At 43.8% G+C, this 21,347-nt stretch overlaps 1 long non-coding RNA gene across 1 annotated transcript in view; it reads left to right on the top strand.

The window, feature by feature from the left end:
* LOC102753145 overlaps positions 1 to 21,347 on the top strand; it is a 133,113-nt gene that overhangs the window by 77,638 nt on the left and 34,128 nt on the right. Inside the window, exons 5-7 of the long non-coding RNA XR_001514678.1 lie at positions 15,023 to 15,082; positions 17,249 to 17,369; positions 18,805 to 18,973. This is a non-coding gene — a long non-coding RNA (uncharacterized LOC102753145). The remainder of the gene's footprint in view (positions 1 to 15,022; positions 15,083 to 17,248; positions 17,370 to 18,804; positions 18,974 to 21,347) is intronic.

Raw genomic sequence — 21,347 nt, forward strand, 5'->3', positions numbered from 1 at the left:
AAGCTCCCAACCGCTCCTTTTTTTCTTTTTTTTTCTTTTTTATTCTGGGTCAGCTTTAGCTCTGAGGACTCGGCTGCTGAAAACAGGTTTCTGGCCTTTGTTTACCTTCTGTATTTGATACCATGTTGCAGTCCGGCTGGCTGAAGCTCCACTGAGTAAAGCAGGTTTCTGGGGTATTTTTAGCTTCTTTATTCGCAACATAGTTGCTTAGAGTTGCAGCTGAGAGGCAGGCAAGTCAGGCAGGGAACGTTGGAGTCCTCCATCACTGAAGCAAGCAAGCCTCATGTTCGCTTCCAGCTGCCTGGCTGCTGGCCGCCATGTTGGCTGGCAGTTAATTTGCATATCGCCCTGATTAGCCAATGGGAAGGGTAGCGGAGGTACAGCTAATTACCATGTTTCTCTTTTATTATATAGGATGTAGATTTCCTCTGAGGATAAAGGAATAATATCACTACTAATAATAAAAAACAATGTTTCTGTATATTTTATAAATAAAAAACTACTTTCACATCCATTATGTTGTTTCATTTTCATAACAACCCTATAAGGCAGGTAATCTTATGCCCATTTTCCATAAAAGGAAAATGAGGCCAAGAGTCACTCAAGACACCCACTTACTGGTAGAGCCAGTACGTGGCAGAGCCAAAGCTAGAATGCAGTCTTCCATCTCCATATCTGCACTGCTTTTAACAATACAATAAATGCTACTGTGGCTACTTTTGCCATTTTCATTACACAGCTCTAAACTCATTATAGCCATGTATTCCCGTTGGCGAAATTTTTGATAGAAATCTGTTGTGGAGCTCCAGTTCCCCAGGTGATAGCTCATTAGGTTATTATGATTAATAGGCAGCCAACAGACAGCTATCAGTAATGTTTCCCCTGGAGGTAAATGAACTACAAAGATGAATAAAGTTACCCAAGAATGGAGAGGACTGTCTTCCTGGCCATTAGGCAGGGCTCTTAGGGGGCAAGTAGACAGACCCTTACACTAGGAGGTAAACAATGTATTTTTTGATACTTACTAGTAGATGGCCCAGACAGGTCCTAGGCATGCTTAGTCTGATGCCATCTATGAGCCATGAATGGGATACTGACCCACTGACCTGGTCAGGTGACTGTGAGGTCCAAAGGAGATGCATTACATTTGTCCTGCATAAAAAGCCCCTCTGAAGTATGGACTATCACTGGGCTCGTAGCTATTCCCAACTCCTGATCCCCTTCTAACTTAGGCTCACTTGCAAGGGAAATTGATTTCTACAAACAGTTCCCCGTGGCATGAAGTTTCCATTGGTGGGAAAAATCAATGGGGTGAAAAGCTTTTCCACCAGCTGAATTTCCTTGAGAACCCAGGGGAGCTTATGCCTTTCTTTGTGTCCGTTCAATTCAGCTGAGCAATGGGAAACACTCAATTTCACTCTTTAAAGCTGGTTAGGTGGCTGCTTTCTCTGTGAAGCCTCCCTTGCTCTCTTTAGATAGAGTTTAGCATTGTTTCAATTTTACTCATCTTGTGGCATGGTGCCACTTGTTGACTTTGGCAGTTTGTCCCACTGAACCATGAGTCCCTAAAGCCAGGAGCTGCAGAGTCCTCAGGGGGTGTGTATTGAGCAGGTATTCAAATGGATGGAAGGACAGGTAAATAACTGAGTGACTAACATTAGAAGAGCCTGGATGGCAATTCACCAGCTGTGTGTGACTTGGGTGCATCAAAACTTACCTGGGTCTGACTTTCCCTTTCAGGTAAAATGGACAAAATAATGCCTTTCTATTATGGTCAAAGGGGTAATGGATGGTGGAAATGCTGTGAAGCAGTAAACTTATGTAATGCAAAATAATGTTTTATATGCCAGCAAATATAAGGAGTAAGCACAGTGTAACTGGCACAGTCTAGGCAATTCAATGGAAAAGAAGATAAGTCTTGCCCTAGCAGCTTTGGCTCACTGAACAGACCGTTGGCCTGCGGACTGAAGGGTCCCAGGTTCAATTCTAGTCAAGGGCACACGCCAGGGTTGCAGGCTCAATCCCAAGTTGGGGGCATGCAAGAGGCAGCCCATCAGTGATTCTCTCTCATCATTGATGTTTCTATCTCTCTCTTCCTCTCCCTTCCTCTCTGAAATCATTAAAAATATATTTTTAAAAAAGAAAAGAAGGTAAGTCTTACAATGGCAGCCTGAAGGTGTGTCTATGTCGTACTTCTTAATTTGATGAAGGTATGAGAATGAGGGGAATGGTTGTCATTGATTAGCTTTGAAACATTTAGTCTATCAGTCTTGGACTTGAAGTCACTTTACAATGTCCTCTCCATGGCATCTTGCAGTCCATGTCTCCCTGTGATGGGAAACTCACATTCAGGGCTGGTACAATTTATGTAGTCTCACCACTTTGTTTTTTTTTTTTTTAAACTATGCTACTGCCATCTTGAAAGTCTTAATAATTTTGAACAAGGAACCAAATATTTTCATTTTGCACTGGTTCCCACAAATTAAGTAGCAGATTCTGCATGTACTTTCCAGAGCCAGTTGCATACCTCTTTGAACTAGGTTGACAACTATAATGCTTTTCTATCTATTGAACAGAAATCTCCCTTCCTGGTGCTTTTTCATTCTAATCCGGCCTTTGAAGCCTACACTTGGAGAAGGATTCCTCTTTAAGCCAATGGTTCTAAGATATTTAAAGATAGCTATGATCCTCCTTGCCGCCTGACCCATATCCTCTCCTATTTTTCCCTCCACATTGACCTGTGATGTCATCATCATACATTCCATTTGAATGAGACGGGCCTATTTCTCATGTTCACTGTATTCCATTTGTTTGCCTGTCTTTTTTTTTTTGTACTGATATTATAATATTTTATTAATTATGGTCCTCTGATATGTTTTAAAATTTGTCAAGATTAGTTCTTACCTATTATTATTGTATAAATTATGTTTTTATCTCTCCCCTCTTTATCAAGATGTACTTTAGAATCATTGCATTTCTGAGATAAATCCTACTAGTCATGGTGGATTATTCTTTTTGACATACTATTGAATTTAATTCACTACTCTCTTATTTAGAAGTTTCACAAAGATAGTAATATGTGAGATTGAACTATAATTACCCATTTTTTGTATTATTGGTCAGATTTTAATATGTGGATTTGTGATAGCTTTATAAGATAAATGATATAACTTTTCATATTTATCTTTGTTCTGGAACATTTCAGATTGCATGAAAATTTCTGAGGCTGAGGGAGAGGGTGATCCTAAAAAACATATTTATAAAAATTAATAAAAAATTTCAAAAAATATCTGTATATAGTTGTAGATAGCATTATTTTGACATTTACATCTTCTATATGTATTGTATGCCTTATGCATTTCTAATTTGTTTCTTTTTTTTTGAATAGATTTGTCACAAGTTTGTAAAGATATTTTATTTTTACCACAAAGAAATAGCTTTTAGATCAAAGTCACTGTATGCTTTATTTTAGCTTTCAAATTAATTAATTTCTAGTCTTTATAGTTTCTTTTCTATTACCCATCATTCTTTCTCTGGTATGGAGGATTCATTAAAGTGAACTTTTTGTGTAAAAATATTTGTTCATTCAATTTTCTTATTTAAAAATAGCAAATTACCTAAGTAGAGCTTTGGTGAATATCTGAAATCTTCAACTTTTTGTGCTATTTTTCAGAATTGCTGTTTATTAATTTTAATGAGCTTGTTACTATTATGTCCTCCTCGGGGATTGTAAATTCTATCAATATGGAACAATTATTATTACTTTTCCCCCTTTTGAAATTGCTTTGTCTAATACTTAACATTTGGGCTTTGTTTTTATGTTTGTTTGACTTCTAATGTTGCAATTTATTATTTTAAACTTTCTGTGACAGTTTGTGTACTGGTTTTTAATAGAGACAAGTTACTGGCTTAAGTTTTAAAATCTAACCCAAGAGTTTCTATTCTTTACAAGCTAATTTCTGTTTCTCCATGTATGCTTCACAGCTCCTTCTCCACCCTGGTTAATAATGGGTTTATAAAAGCTTCATGTTTCTTTTAATTTTAAGTTTTGTGAAATCTCATTTTATTACCTCCAACTCTCTTTTCTCTCTTCCCTCTGCTTCCAAATCTCTGCCTCTTTCCCCAAGGAAACCTCCCAGATGGAACAGGAGCAATATGATGATATGCTTATGTGAGGGTTGTATTTCTGACTTATGTATCTAAGACACTTTAAAATAATAGTTTCTTGATGGGATGCCAAAGGAACTTACAAATATAATGTACATTTCAATTAGACAGGAATAAAAACATTTTCCTGATGATTTAATTATTGTAAGAAATAATCACATCTTGATTCATATGTTTAATGCATAACAAACATTGAATAATATCAGAAATATATGTAACATAGTCCAACAATCATCCAACAGGCAATACTCATGAGTAGGTTAGAGCTGCCGATGCATCAGGATATCATGGAACATTCCAGGTTTGTGAATCAGGAATTTCTCATAAGACCACGAGGCATTTGAATGTAGAGTGAGCCATTTCTCTGTTTCTTTTGACCAGAGCATCATGTTTCATATGCCATAATAATAAGGAAAACACATAAATACACTCACTTCTTATGTATATGTATTAAATTACATTTTAGGGGAAAAAAGTCCCAAGAATTATTTTTATATCTTACTTTTTGGGGACAGCAGCTATTTCATGGATTGCTAGCATTTCGCAGAATATAATATGGGAAAATCTGCCTTGGGAGCAACTGGGTTATAGTGAAAAAAATAAAACCAGTGTGCTGATAGATACCGCCTTCTAACAAATACTTATGAAGCACTCACTCTGGGCCAGACACTGTGCTCGCATACCGGAGCTATGATGTTGAATAAAATGTAGTCCTAGCCCGGGTGAAGTTTACTGTTTCCAGTGTGTGGCTATAAGAAGAGGGGGCAATATCATGCCTGAGGGACTCACAAGGGATTAGGGGAGCATGGAGAAGGGGCCTCACCCAACTGGAGCATGCGAGGGTGGTCTCGGAGAAAGCTTGAATGACTTAAGGAAGTTTTCAGTAGAAGAGGACACCAGAGCCACCACTCAAGCACAGGGAGTGAGAACCTCTAGCTGTGCAGGGTCCTTGAGGGCATGCCTAGTTGTACATGGACTAGGGGACATATAAACTGAATGTTAGAGAGAACCCCAAACCTTTTCTGGTGACCCAGACTCATGGAGGAGTTTCAAGAAGTTAGAGTGGCCTCAGTGGCCTAAGAAGTTGGTGATGGCTCCCAGTGGCCTCGAGCATATGATGATGTAAGATATTGGTGATGTCTATTCCTTAACCTCCAGAGGTAGCTGAAAAAGGCTGTCTAGCGGGTGGGACTGTTCTAGTCAATGGAAGTATATTTTCTCAGATGCTGGATGGGGCTTGACCCAAGTGAAGTGTGGGATCTCTGCTGACTGAGACCCTTTATGCCAAGGCTTTTCTATGCCTATAGATTGAATACTTGGATTTCTGTAGCTCATAAAAATGGTCTAATAACCCTAGCCTGTGTGGCTCAGTGGATAGAGCATCAGCCTGCGGACTGAAGGGTCTCAGGTTTGATTCTGGTCAAGGGCATGTACCTGAGTTGCGGGCTCAATCCCTGGCCCTGATCGGGGTGTGTGTGGGAGGCAACCAATCGATGTGTCTTTCTCACATCAATGTTTCTCTCTGTGTGTCTCTCCCTCTCCTTTCCACTCTCTCTAAAAATCAATGGAAAAATAGCCCTGGGTGAGGATTTTTTTTTTTTTTAAAGGTCTAGTAATTATATCTATGCAATTCCAAGTCCTTTGAACAAAAGTTCACTCTGGGACCTTAGATAAGTCAGTTCATCTCTCTGGGCCTCAGTTTCATTAGTTATAAATTGAAGCTTTCAAACAGGATCTGGGATGGCAAATGCATGTGGGCGTGTCCCTAGTTTGCACATCCAGGACAGACTTCCCTACTGAATGCCTTCGGCTAAATTCAAACAAGGCCTCACACAGACTCCTCATAATGCTCCACACACTCACTGCCAGGTAATACTACTGATTTCCAATACTACTTTTGGGTCTAACATTTTGTTTTAAGAAAGGTAGACAAATATTTAGGGCATGTAGTTTGTAGATGAACAAAGAAAAGTCAAATCATCATGGCATACTGAAGTCTTGAAGGTAAGAATGATTTACTCTTCTGTGCATTCAGCAAAGAACGGTAGATAATTATCTATTTGTTTGCTTGAAATTGTGTTGTGCAACGGTGGGACATTCAGATACCATTGGCCTCCCCAATGTGTGTCCGGTGTTTCTTGAGAGTATCACGTTTTTGAAATCCAGATATTGCTTGCCACTTAAAGGAAGTCATGGTGATTCTATTTGTAAATAGAGAACTCATCTGTATTTCAGGTAAGGACCCTGGGATATTTCTGTCATGTTTTGAGGTCTGTTGTTTCATAAGTGGAGCATATTGAATCTTAGCTGAATTGAGTGGGCTCCCCACTGAGAACAGGAAATCTGCTGGTTTTCATCTTTTTTGTTTTTAAAAAAATGACCTTTAAAAAGGCTTATACTCCCAAAATGTCAGCCTTTGGTAATGATGTGGGAGGCATGGCCTTTGTGTCTGAGGGTTCAAAATTGCCCTTCTCCATGGAGGTTGAGTGGCTTCTGATCCTTCGCAGGAATCCAAGCCCAGAGCATTCTCCCAGCCGTGGCACCTTGCCTGGCTAGGAAGAGTGGATTGGAACAGCCCTCACAGGAAACACCTGGCCCGACGGAGCCTGAAATTACACACTGAATTTTTCTTCAAGAATGACTTCCAGGTTTCAGGAAGAACACCAAAGGTGAGGAAAATCTGCAAAAGGAAAAAAAGAAAAAAGAAGTTGTTTTTTTATTCCTTCACCCATTGGCACCATCTTGTTCTTCTGGTATCGACATCTTTCTCTTAGAACCTTGGCTTATTTCAACTCTCACAGGGCAACATGGTCCTGTCTACAGGGAACTTAAAATTCAATCCTATCAGAGGAAACTACCCTCAATATGGATCTATGAAGACCTCCTACATTCCAGGCATTGAGGGAGGCATAGACGACTGAATCGTGCTTTCTGCTGTAAAGATCAGCCTAAAAGGGCAGATGAGGGACTAAAAGGCTTAGAGTGAGATGGGAGCATAGAGGGGGGCGGCAGCTTAATTGATCAGGGAAAATTTCCTGGGGAGATGCTGCCCATCTGAGTTTGATGGGCAAATAGGAATCAGCCGCTGTGGAATACGGGCATTAAAATGATTGGCTTGCCTTTAGTTTTAAGAAGCTTGCAGTCTTCTTGCAGGACTAGATTTCATCATTCAGTTCAGATAGGCCAACAGACATTTATGGAGGTCCTGTTATGCACAATCTTTATGTGAAACTGTTAAATGATAACACTATATACTGTCTGATTAGGCACCTGTTCCAGGGGTAACATTCAGGACTAAATGGAGGAAACTGTGTGTGTTTGGACCTTTGCCATCCTGAATGTGTAGGCTACCCGTCTGCTCTGAAGATCTAGCCAGAGCCATATGGTCTATTGAGGGGCAAGTCCATGATGGAATTCAAGTCCAGCTCAGGTCACTGCTTTTAGCACAGCACGGGGGCTGACTCCACAGCAAGTTCATCTCTTCTGCCTGTACACATTTCTGTTATTTCAGGAGTCACAGTGTCTGAACAGTGTGTGTTCATCGTCTGCTACTCTGGGAGCAGTATGGCCTTGTTTCTCCTGGGAGAACAGGGCAAGTGTATCGAGTAGGGAAGAATACAGGAAGTGGAAAAGGTTTTACGTTTGTAAAACCTTGGCAATTCTGTCTTTATACATTGCAAAGTTAAGAGTTCCTCCTTGATGAAAACAACAGCTATAATCATAAAATCCTATAGCATCGACAATAAAGAATGACAAAGGTAGATCACTCCTAATACTGAATAAGATGAAGTTGAGCCGAAACCGGTTTGGCTCAGTGGATTGAGCGTCGGCTTGCGGACTGAAAGGTCCCAGGTTCGATTCCGGTCAGGGGCATGTACCTGGGTTGCGGGCACATCCCCAGTAGGAGATGTGCAGGAGGCAGCTGATCGATGTTTCTCTTCATCGATGTTTCTAACTCTCTAGCTCTCTCCCTTCCTCTCTGTAAAAAATCAATAAAATATATTTTTTTTTTATAAAAAAAGATGAAGTTGAGCTCCTTGAAGAGACTAAGCACCTCCTTGGAGAAGTGCATCAGATTGGTTCCTGGATCCCTGCATTAAGCACCTGGCTTTTGGACCAAACTTGTTGCTAGATATCAACTGGGCCATGAGTATGGAAATAAGGGACACAATGGTAGAAACTCCTGAAGTTCTTAACAGATTTAACAGACACACTTTTTTGTTGTTAATGTCACCCGAGGACTTTTTTCCATTGAGTTTTTAGAGAGAATGGAAGGGTGGGGGAGAGACACATTGACCTGAGAGAGAGACATTGATTGGTTGCCTCCACACGTACCCTGACCAGGGCCGGGGATTGAGCCTGCAACTGAAGTACATGCCCTTGACTGGAATCGAATATGCGGCCCTTCAATCTGCTGGCCGATACTCTAACCACTGGAGCAATCCAGGGCTACAACATTTACTATGAGCTACAGGATGCTACAGATGAGAGTGTTAAAAGCAGCCTCTGTGTGGGTCTACAAAGAGCTCCCAGGACCTCTCTGTGTCAGACACTCTATGGGATGCATGTTTACATCTGTGTGCTCTTTTAATGATGTTAACAGCTTATGTAAGAGAAGCTGGTGGTGGAAGGTGAGCCGCTGTGGTATAAGTTAAGGGCAATGGCCTTTACTTTTGGCATTTACTTTCCCCCACCATATGTGCTGGTGCCAAGGAAGTTTCTGGTTGCACCAATAATAGTTGAGTGACTGTAGGTTGAGCTCACAGAATTCCCATTTCAGAGATGAAGACACTGAGCCTGGTGTGATTGGGAGACATGCAGAGCCACGCTGCTTCAAACACTAAACAACACTGGTCTGAGGTCAGTCATTGTTTAGTCCTCGGTCTTCCATCATGACTCTTCTGTCTGGGGAAAGCCAGGCCCTCTGTCTTTACAGCCCCACCTGTTCAGGGTGCAGTGGTGACCACACTAAGAGCTTGGCCCTCTGGGTATCTGCAAACAGCTATATGGCTCATGGAAAATCACTCAACATTCTGGTCATTCTGGCTAGGAGTCACTTCTTTATAAAAGAGAATGGTGATACCCAGATTTAAGTCTTGATTTGGTCACCTGCTGGCCTTGTTTCCTTGGACTTAGGTTTCCTTGTGTGTGAAATGCAGCGAAATCACATTGGATGGGTGAAATGGGCAAAGGTATATGAAAGTGTCCTGTTCAAATCCTGCCACATGGTTGACACTTACTAATGTGCATTTCTCCCCAGTTTTAGGAAACCAGGCTTTCAGAGAATTTACTAGCACTCTCAGGAATTATTTAGACTAAGTGTGTCTCTTTTTTCACTTCCCTCCCATTCTGCCCTTTCTCTCCTGCTCCACTCCACTCGGGATGTCTTTGTTTCTTATCTTCATTGTGGGCCTAAGCATTGATCAGGCAGGGAGAGAGCAAACCATAAAAAAGTCCTCCAGGCATGTTGGGCCCTGAGGAGGAAGGGGGTGGGCAGGCCTTATTCTGTTTGTACAGGTGCATTATAATGCTGCCTGTGGTGTGAACATTTTCCACTTCATTACTCCTGGCTCTGGCCCAGGCCCCTTCTGCTCCCCTGGCCCCTGGCTTGGTTTAATTTCAGTGGTTCCTGGCCTTTGGAAGGCAGCAGTAACCGAAAGGAAAACAAATGAGGTCGCCATAAACATTTCTGCACGTTGCCCAATGAGGGCAAATGGGTACACTCATGGAGCAGGAGTGGGGGCAGCTTGGCTGGGGTCACTGGGACCCCCATCAAATCACCTTAGTCCCCAAGGGCTTCTATCTGCTGAGCCTAGTTCTTCTAACTGGAATTGGCTTTGATTTAACGTGGGCCTTAACAGACACCCACAGGTCCTAGGACACTGTGTGTGCAGTCTGTAAGAGATGGATAAACGGAATAAATAATAGCTAACAATTTACTGAGCACTTACTATGTGTTAGATGATGTTCTAAGCACATTAGATGGATTTTGAGTGAGGCATATCCCTTTATTATTCTCGTTTTTGTAGCTAAGGAAGCTCATTCATGAATTTCCAAACTATGAGGCACATTGTATGGTAGTAGCAGAGCCAGATTTTGTGCCTGGCAGCCTGACTTCACAATTTATGTGTTTAAGTACTATGCTATTGTGCCTCCTGATATAGAAATTCTATGTGCTTATATTTTGATGATGAATTGTAGAATAATATAACTTGGACTCATTGACTCCCAGGGTTGAATTGGACCATAGGTGACAAAGCCTGATGACCATTAGATGCCGGGATTTCCCACAGGCATTATCTAGTCTCTATTTATGTACCTCCACTGATGGGAAGCTCACTACTGAATGAGGAATCCCATCCCATTACATGACTATTTAACTCAATAGTAGAGCTAATGACTGTGTGTGCAAAATAAAGCTTTTTTCCTACTCCTGTCGGTTACTCAATAAATCCTTTCCTTTGCCTTTCACAGATTAAAAAGAAAAGAAAGCACTTGTTTACTCACCATGCTGTCAGGAAGGTATATTTATAAAATAATATCAAGTTCATGCCTCATTTGAAAGGTGAGAGTTTTATTAGAGCAGGAATATGCAGTTCTCACCTTCTTTCTTTTTACTCCTTCTCGTTACTTTCCTAAGTGATTGGCGAATACACACATGCCAGTCATTTGTTAGCCATGGGGCTGCAGAAAGGAACAGAGCACAGTCCTTGCCCGTGAGGAGTTCACTCCTACCATGGGAGCCTGCCTGGTAAATAACCTGCAGTTAGAGACGTGTACACACGTTAGGGAAAGCAGCAGGAGGAGTGGCTAACACATTGTGCTACCAAGGCAGGCTCTCCAAGAATCATTGGGCAATATTTTTACCACCTCCTGGTAAACTTACTCTATGTAATTGAAAGAAATGTTTACATTTGAAAAGCATTTTAAAATCATCCCCAAATGTATAATTTTATTAATTGGGGGTCATGTTATAGTGGAAGACACATCAGGGATTGAAATTGATCCCATCGCTCTCTTATCCAAGAGCACAGCTCCTAGAAAAGCTCCTCTCTCTCCTGCCCATCAATCCATCCCTCTCCAGTAGCCCATCCCATCAGTACACAATCATGCTGTGAAGTCAATCATATTTTAAAAGAAACTCCAAAAAGAAAGAAAGGAAGGAAGGAAGGAGGGAGGGAAGGAAGGAAGGGACCGTCCATTGATCCCCCATTTCTCCTCATTTCTCTGTTCCTCTTTCCAGACAAACTCTCCAAAGACTTGAACCTACTTGCAGTCACCACTTTCTCTCCCCCATTCTCTCTTGAACCCAGTTATTCGGGCTTTTGCCCTTACCACTTCACTGTAATAGAGATTGTGAAGGTGGTGAAGGACCCCTCTTGGCCAAATCAGGTCAACTCTCAGTCCTCGCCTTAATCTATCACTAGTCTGACCCTAAGGGTCACTCCTTTCTTGAAGCTCTTCCTTCACTAACCTGCCAGGGCAGGTGTGCACCCTGACAGGCCCCTCCTGCATTGCTGATGGCTGGTCCTCTTTATTAGCTCCATCCATTAGAATGTTCAAAGGTTGGCCCTCTCCTCTATCCGCACTCATTCCCTCGGGGATGTTATCCATGCCAGTGGCTTTAAATAATGTGCTCCAAAGAATGGTAAATGTATATGTCTAGCTTGCCTCTCTTCACCTTCTCTGGCTTTCCTTTTGGAGCTCCAATGTGTACCTCAAATGTACCATATTTAAAACAAAACTCTTCATTATTATCCCTCAGTGTGCTCCTTCCCCCGGGTTTCCCATCTCTGGACATGGCAACTTTATGCTTCTAGTTACTCAGTCCAGAGGCCAAGGAGCATCATTGACTCTTTTTTCCCCCCATCATTGACTCTTCTTTAACCATCAGCCATCCTGTTACCTCTTTTCTGAGAAATGGATCCAAAATCCACCCCTCATCACCAGCTCCCCACTACCACTCTCCCTGAGCAACCATTTGTTTCCTGCCTGGACCATTGCAATCGCTGCTCTCCCTGTCCATCCTTGCCATTTTTCAGACTGTGGCCTATGTGGGTACCAAAGGGAATTTTTAGCATGGCAGGTCACATCATGTCACTCCTTTGTCCAAAGCCCTCCAATGGCTTCATTCTCAGTCAGGTTGAAACCCAAAGGTCATTCCACCTCCTAAGAGGCCCTCACACCTTTGGCCTCATCCCCACCCCTCTCTGCCTAGCTGCACTGGTCTTCTGGCTGTTCCACAAACATGCCAACATGTCCCTACCTTGGGGCCTTGAGCCTCGCTCTTCTTCCTGCCGAGATACTCTCTCATGATGGTATCCACAGAGCCAGCTCCTCAGTTCTTTTGGTCTCTTTGGAAAGAACTCACCAGAAGGCTCTATAGAAAATAGTAGCCTGTACCACTGCTTTCTTTACTCTGCTTATTTTTTCTCCATATTGCTTATTTCTACCTGATATAATATGTATTTATGTGATTATTAATAGTCATCTTCTCTCCTCTAGAACTTAAGCTCTTTAACAGAAATTTGTTTTGTTCACTGCTTTAACCTCAGTGTCTAGATTCTAGAACAATGTTGGCACCTGGTAGCTGCTCAAGAAATATTTATTAAAATAATAATTTGGGAAATATGTGTTTGAAGTCCTTCTCTGCCCCTAATTCCCTTTGTGGTCTCGCAAATCACTTTGCCTTTGTGCCTTAGTGCCTTCACTCTAGAGTGAAAAACAATTCTTGCCCTTCCAAATCCAACAGATAGTTATGAAAGTCCAATGAGATATGGGTTGTGCCCTGACCGGTTTGGCTCAGTGGATAGAGCGTTGGCCTGGAGACTAAAGGGTCCCAGATTCGATTCTGGTCAAGGGCATGTACCTTGGTTGCAGGCACATCGCCAGTGGGGGGTGTGCAGGAGGCAGCTGATCGATGTTTGTCTCTCATCGATGTTTCTAACTCTCTATCCCTCTCCCTTCCTCTGTGAAAAAATCAATAAAAATATTTAAAAAAAGAGAGATGGGTTGTGAAAGCATGTTGTAATGAAGACAAAATGTATAAAATCGATAAAAGTTCAGTTCATTCCCAGTTATGTTCAGACTGGTAAGTTTACCTTGGATGTGAGAAGAATGTTATGAAAGTAGCTGGGCTCTTGTTAATCTTTCAAGGCTATCTTTGGAGTAGCCCAGTATGGAGAAGGAAGGGAAATCAACTTTTATAATATGTCTGGTCCCCACTGGGGGCTGGGCAGTGGGCGCCTGGTGTGATGCAACCTGCTATTTAACACAGCTCTGCCTGGTAGGTTCTATGAGCTCCCCAAGAACAATAGCCATGTGTTTTAAGCTTTGCAGTAGCCCAAGGTAGATGTCAGTAAGAGTTGACTGAACTGGGAATTGGGCTTGACCCCCCACCCTCACACCCACCCTCCACCCCTGGAAAGGGCTCCGTGACTGTAAGTGACTTGCCCAAGGTCACACGAGTAAGTAGGTAGTGTCACTGTCCCAGGCCACTCCATCTGATGTAAGTCTCTTAAAAGCTGTCCTGGGAATTTGGTACAGTCTCTGCACAAACATCTTTCGTTACAGCAGGCATCAGACTGTGTGCAGCCAGCATAATAGCTTGTCTTTAGTGCCCTTTGAAAGGAGCTGGAAAGCTGCTCAGAGAGAGAGCAGAGGGGAAGTCCAGGGGAAAGCCTTCTCCCAATCAGGCCTGACTTTGCAGCACCTCCCAAGTTTCGATGTGCAGTTTCAAGGTTTCACTATGGCCACTGCAGTTGCTATGGCGATAGAGCAACAAATATTTGGAGGCCGGTAACACCTCCCTCCCCACCCCCATGCCTAGTCAAGAATGTTTGGGACATGGCCCCTGCCCATCAGGCTGCTGTTTGTGGCTGAATGCAGCCTTTGTGACCAGCCTCCTGGCCTGCCACCAGACTCCAGAGAGACGACGCGCCCAGATCTTTCCAAATAGTGTTTGTGTGAGTTGTCCACAAGGAGGGGAAAGAAAGCTCTCCACAACTCTAAGAAAATCATCCAGCCTATGGCTGACCTCAAGACAAAAATAATACGAAGGCTCATTTTGCAAACTGGGGAGAGCCTGCAGGTTCAGTGAGGGAACAATGCAAGTGAGCAGTCACTGAGCATGGGTGTGTGCCTGGGAACTCTGCTCTTACAGAGTCCTCGCAAAGGCCTGGCCAGACGTCTGTGCCGTCACTCCCAGCCTGCACACGGGCAAGTTCATGCTCATGGGAGGGACACAGGTTGCTTCAGGTCATCAAGTTTGTGAGCAGAGATGCCGAGGCTGAAATGCCCCATCGTTGTGATTATTGCTGACCTAATGTAAAGTTTTCTTACTAGATTTCTGTTGCACAGTGCCTGGCAGGTTTTTGGAGCCTCTCATCTTGTGCATTGCTGAATTGATCTTGAAAGAAAATGAATAAAGTGAGAGAGAGCAATTAGGCCTTCTTTGGGAGTTAACTTTATTTCTTTATGGGAACTTGATATGCTTGCCTATCACTGTAGGCCAGGCATTGGGGGATCTCTCCCGAATGTGCAGGCCCACAGCTTCCCATCTGGCTCCAGTTTTGTTTTGGGGGAAGGAGGTGGTGAAGGAAACTTGACTTAATGGCAGGTGTTACCTTCAGGGCTAGAAAGGTACCATTGTCTCCCCTGCAATAAACTGCCTGGTTTTCACCTGCTGGCAAATCACAAACTCACTTACCATTAAAATACCGAGTCGTTACTTCATTAATTTAATAAGTCTTTATTAAATGCCTACTGAGGGTCAAGCACTGGGCTGGGTATTGGGGGTAGAGAACTGAATAATATTTGTTTAACAAGTATTTATTAAGTGTCTGCTCTGTGCTAGGTACTATGTCAGGCCCTGGGGATACCACTCATTCCCTCTCCTTACGGGAATTGCTTGCAGGTAAGTCAAGTAGAAATGCTTGCCATGGGAAGGGTTATTTCTTCCCTTGTAAGTACAGGTGTCAGGGGAGCACCCAGCAAGGGCACTTACATGAGTCCCAACCTGCACTGTCTACCTGAGTAGCCACCAGCCGCCTGTGGTTATTCAACACTTGAAACGTGCCTGGTTTGGATTGAGATGTGTTATGAATATGAAACACACACTGGATTTCAAAGTCTTAGTATGAAGAATAGAATGTCTCATTAGCCATGTCAATTGAGTAGGTGTTGAATTGATAATATTTTGGATAGAATGGGTAAATAAAGCATATTGTCAAAATTATTTTGTTATGTTTTTCACAATGTCTGTTAAGCCACCCAGCAATCCTGTGAGGTGGATATGATAGTATTCTTATCTCCATTTAACTGATAGAGAATGGGCTTCAGTGGTAAAATGACTTGCCCAAGGTCATATGACTTAGGGAGGGTTACTCATTTTCTCAAAATCACACAACTGGACCTTCCCTCAGAGAAAGCCCTTGGTTTAGAAATTGGGTCTTTGACGAGCAGTTAGTTGTTTTCCCTCAGTGTGTATTAATCTCCTCTATAGAGAACCTAAGAGTATGTGAGAAGCATGAGGTGTAATCAGGAGGGCCTTGAAGGCCACACTGACTTTATTCCCTATGTATTAGGGAGCTGTTAAAGATTTTTTTGAACATAAGCATGTCATAGTTATAATGTGTGACTATAGCAGGCCACTCAAGTTCTTAGGTTAATAGAGTGGAGCTGGGAGCCCAGTCAAGACAAAAGATGGTAGGATGGATGTTAGGGTGTTAGCACTGGGAGTGGGGAGGAAGGGATGCCTCTGAGTGACGGCCCACTGGGGACAGTTAGGTGTTGTCCTTCAGATGCTCTTGTGAAAGAGGGGAGTGGACCTAGCATGACGTCTCTGTACTTGCCCCATCTTCACCCTGCATGAGGGATTTCCTAGGCGATGTGATGGCCTGAGGGAATCCCTGGCACACCTATTCAACAGGGCAGCTCTGCTTTCTCCTCAGGTCTCAGGTCCACCTCAGTCCATGACTCAGCGTGAGAGGCTGGTGGGTTGGCTCAGTGACCTACGGAGAAAGGTTAATCATGTCCACCCGAGCAGTGGCTCCCCACCCCAGCCAGAGTGGCCTGTGTGGTGGAATCTAGTGGAAAGGTCATCAGAGCAGGTCTGAAGGTGCCTGGCTCAGTTACTGGTTGCCAGGCAACTCTTTGAACTCTGTGCTCTGATTTCTCTCCACCTATAAAATAGGGAAACCTCTTGGGGTCTGCAGGGATAAGATTAAATCATAAATTCTTATATCAGTTCACTCATCCACTGTGGACCTGCTCTGTACTAATGTGCTGGGGATAGGCCTCCCTCAGTGGATTCAAGTATAATGAGGAACCAGATAAATAAATAGAGAACAGAACTCAACTTTCCAATATAGTTTCACATTTACTAACTCACTGAGTCATCTCATGTGAGATAGAAACAAATTGCACCCCTTTGACAGATGCGGCAACTGAGGGCAGGCCAGGCCAAGTGATTTGACCTTCCTGGTGTTCCCACATTGCCTTGGACATAAGTCCATCAGAGTCCGTAGCACTTTTCTATTTGGGTTACAGATTGAAATGTTTATCCCCCCAAAACTTTACACTCTCTATGTGACTTCTCATTAACCTCTTGGCCACCAGCATCTAGCCCAAGATTGGCATATGATAGTAGAGGACTGGCAGGCAGAGGGAGTGGTGGGGAAATGCAGCTAAAAGTTATGGAGCATTGGCCAAATTAGGGCTTGGCTGGTCACTTTACATATGTCACTGTTTAATCTACTACAAAAACTCAGCTCTGTGGGTATTACTATCTGTTTTATAAGAAATGTGCCAGAGGCTATGAGTTATGGGATTTGTGGAAGGTCACATTGAGAGTAATCTGAGAAGCTTCAAACTCAGAAATGGCCCAGGAGAAGGGGTGTGTGTGTGTGTGTGTGTGTGTGTGTGTAGGGGGGGTGTGAAGTGGGTGTTGTGGCCAGCAGTCCAAACCCAGAACCAGAGAGTTTTTTGTAGAGCATTTAGCTAGTTCCCTGGAAGAATCTTTAGCTTCCAGAGCTGAGCTTGCTCTCAGGCTTTTGTTAGCATCTGCATTTTCCCTCTGTAGCACCCAGCTGCCCCTGCCCACTCTCGGTGAATACTTGCTGAAGAAATGCTGGAATGAGAGAACACAGGCTTGAAGAAGTCATCACAAAAGCTGAGCTCCCACCATGGACCAAGGCCCTGGGGTAAGTCATTTACCCATGTTTTTGTTTTTGTTTTTTTTCACTCTGTCAACATCATGATGGGGTACCATTATGGCCTCAGTTTTACAGAGAGAAATTGAGGCTTAGAGATGTTGTCCTTGGCCTGAAGTCATAAAGTTGGTAAGTGGCTTTGAGTCCAAGCTTGTTGGGTTCCAGCCTCTACGACCAATCACTACTCTGAAGTATGAATGGACTGTGGCTCCCAAGCTCTTCTGAAAGTGACAAGATGGCAGCAGCATTTGCTCCTCTAGAAGGAGTGTCTTCCAGTCACTTATGGATCTGACTCTTGATGAAATAGCCCTCTGTCTGCTGGCTCCCCTGGGGTCAGAGAGCCTTTTCCAGTCCCCTCTGGATCCAACTATCTTTGAGATTTTGAAGGCCTTCATTTGAGGATGTGGATTAACTAGCCCCAAATCTGAGGGCTTCTCCAAGTTACTTGCTAAAGGGATTCTTCAAGCATCTCAGTGTAATGTAACCAGAGAGATCTTAAGAAATCAGGCCAAGTAGAAGAAAGGATAATGAACAGGAAATCAGGACATGAGGGAGTTGTGAGTCAGCAATGCGGAAGTGGCTGCCAAAAGAGATAATGTGAACTTGGGATTTATCACTGGGAGCATAGTGTCAAAACATAAGGTGACATTGCATTTCCTCTGAAGTCAGACTAGAGCTGGAATGTGGGGTTAAATTCTAGTTCCACATTTTCAGATTGTCATAGTCAAACCAGAACTTGTCCTAAAGCTCAGAACCAGAACACAGAAGGGGGTTATGATGTCCTCCTTGTCTAGGCTGACAGATCTGTATTGCTTTTTCCTGAGGAACAGAAGGGAGAAGTGGGAGACTGGGATTTGGGTATCCCAGAGGTTTCCCTATGGATGAGGCAGCAGATTTCTTCTTTCTGACCCAAAGGAAAAAGTAAGTTTCAAGCAAGAAAGTAATAGGAAGCTAGATTTAGACTCAAATTGAATAATATCTTCTATCATTTAAAAAGATAGCCAAAGAAGGAAATACTTTTGAAGATAAAACAAAAAACTGGAGGAACCTCTTCTCCCTCCTCTGTGTGAGCCTAATTTCCCTGAGCCTCAGTTTCCTTGTCTGAAAGGGGTAGGTGTGGAGACTCCAACAAGATGCAGACTATGGGAGCAGGGTTGTGTGATGGTCACACGCAGGGCCCCAGGAGGCACACAGCTGGGATGCAAACCTCAGCTTAGGGTGACCCTGCTGACTTATTGTAACTTTTCTTGTCTCAGTTTCCTCATCTACAAAATGGGGTTAATATGTATAAAGCACTGAGAACTGTACCTGTTGATAAAGTTTGTCATCATCATCACCATCTCTTTTCATGTATGAAAGTGACTATCACAGTAACTAGTACATTATAGGTGTTCAAAGAATGTGTCCCCTTTCTCTCCTTCCCCAGCCCCTCTTCCTCCAGGATGTCTCTGGGAGACCAGCTTCTCCTAATCTCCTGACTTCCGGAGAATGTTTCCAAATAGCACAACATGGATTTACAAAGATTCAAAGGCAGCTGCCTGCATCCCTCTATCTAAATACCCCTTTGGTGAAGAAATAGGCTGAACAAGAGGAAGGTAAGCCCCTACTTTTAGGAGTTTCCCATTCTTTACAAAGTATTACTAAGTGTGTACTTCATTTACTAAGTGTTTTTACCTTCACTGACTCATTCTCTCACTGGTTCATGATGTGGCAGGCAGAGAGAGCACCGATGTGGAAACTGAGGCGCAGAGTTTCATTGACTTACCCAGGGCCACTAACACCAAGTGGGTGAGCCAGGATTCGAATGCAAGGCTTTCCTCACTCTACATTCAGCATTTGCCTCAGGTATTCCCAGCCATTTGCCTCTGGCTGCACACCTCCTTCCTCCCTGGGATTTTGCTCTAGCAAGCACGGGAGAGGCGCTCAGCCAGGTTCCCAAGCTGAAGCCAAATCCTTGCAGCATTAGAGAGGACCAAGGAAGAGAGAGGAGCCTGGAGCCCTGGGTGTCTCCGCATGAGCCTGAGCCCTGAGAGCTGGAGACCTCACCTGGGCCAGAACTGTTTTCAGGTGGCTCAGGAGGGTGAGATCCAGCACCAGGCACCCCTGTCAACAGCCCAGCGCCCCTACCAGCATCGACCAAAAGAACTTTCTTTGATAATCGTGTACCTGTGCTATCCAATACACTAGTCATTATAACACATGGCTGATGGGAGTGAGCGATGGTGATCTCTGCTTCATAGCCCGGTCAGGGAGCTTGTGGAAGTTGCACAGTTGGCAAGTAAGGCCGTGGGGACTTGAGCCCATCTTGTCTGCTGCAAAGCCAAGCCCTTCACCAGCACACTGGCCTCTTGTCCCACTCCCCGAGGAAAGCCTGTGTACCCTTCTGAACCCAGACAGGTGATTGGGTCATGTCTGCCTATGCGCAGGGCCTCACTTCCTGCCCCACTCCACCTGGACCCAACTCTAGAAGCCACCTGTGTTATTTTACTGATAGCAGTGTTTGCCCTTCCAAAGCCAGAACCATAAAAGGCAGCTTTCAAAGTCACTGCCGCAGAAATGTCAACACGAAGGGGAGGCCAGCCGTGGTTTCTGAGGTGGAATGTCACCTCTGGGCTGCCTCAAAGGCTGCTGGGAGTCCAGGAGCCTGGGGTCTAGACTCGCTTCTACCACAAACATGCTGTGCTATGTTTGGCATATTTCTTACCTTCTCTGGGCCTTGTTTTTATCATCAATGTAAGGAGAGGGTTGGACTTAACTTGAAGGCCTTAAAAGGCTCTTCTATGCCTAAAATGTTCATTGTCCTCTGCTGTGGGATCTGGGGAGCAATGCCCAGACTCCCCTATAATGACTGTGAAATGCTTTATGCAGCAATCTTCAAAACAACACCACCCCCAACCACGGACTTGGATTTTTTTCAAAACCTCCAACAATATCGCCATTGAAGCAGTAAAGCTATTCATTAATATCTCATAAAAAGTGATTTTGTGATTTTCTTAATGTATGAAAAACGTCCCCCACCCCCAGCATTGGGCCCAGAGCCCCAGAATGTAAAACCACAGGCAGACCACTAGGATTCTACAGAGCTCAGGTGTTTGGACAAATTGCCTGCACTTGAGAACACAGGGCAATTTTCTCAACTTTTAAAATGTTTTCACCCCTCCTCCCCCCTTTTCTGGGGTTTCGCCCTTGCTTGTAACTTAAACCACAAATAACGCTTTAAGCCTCTGGCTGTGAGGAGTGGAGTAGTGGCTGCCAAGAACAGCATGGTTCACGTGGGCCCTTTTTCTGCCGCTCAGGAAAACTCTGCCGAGGACAGCAAAACCCGCATTTTTCTCTTTCTTCTCTCATCGATACAAAAGATCCCCTTTTTTTTATAGGCTGGGGCAGGGGCAGATTGGTATTGATTCCTGGTGGGTACATAGGAATCAGCCATTTGAGGTGAATCAAAACCCAGCCATGGCAGCCCCAAAGCTTTCACAGATGCCAGATGAACCCCCTCACACTGGCTTCTGTTTAAGTCCTTTATCCAGAACTTGGTACATGTAGGTGTTCACTCCCTATTTGTGGTTGAGTGAATGGCCTTGTACATTCTTTCTTACCCTCAGCTCTCAGATGAGCATTCATACCCTCATTTTGTAGCTGAGGGAACCGAGACTCTGACAGGCAAGCCCAACTCATTCGGGCCATTCATGGGCTGGTGTGTAAATCCGGGCTGGCACCAGATTGGACTCCTACACCCAAGTTCTTTCAGTGCCTGCGTTCAGCCACACAGGCCAAAGAAACATTGTGTTCTCAGCTCACGGATGAAGCCCAGGCTCGATAGACAAGGCCTGTAGAACTAGACTTCTCTGAGAGCTTTCTCCCACAACTTCCAAAAGTATCTCTCTGGGGATGATGCTTCCAACAGAAATGCCAGGTCCAGCTGCCTGCTGGACATCACTGCCTGGATTTGTGCTCAGTTCTATAGAC

The sequence above is a fragment of the Myotis davidii genome, unplaced genomic scaffold (genome assembly GCF_000327345.1).
Source record: "Myotis davidii unplaced genomic scaffold, ASM32734v1 scaffold79, whole genome shotgun sequence".
NCBI classification, from domain to species: Eukaryota; Metazoa; Chordata; class Mammalia; order Chiroptera; family Vespertilionidae; genus Myotis; species Myotis davidii.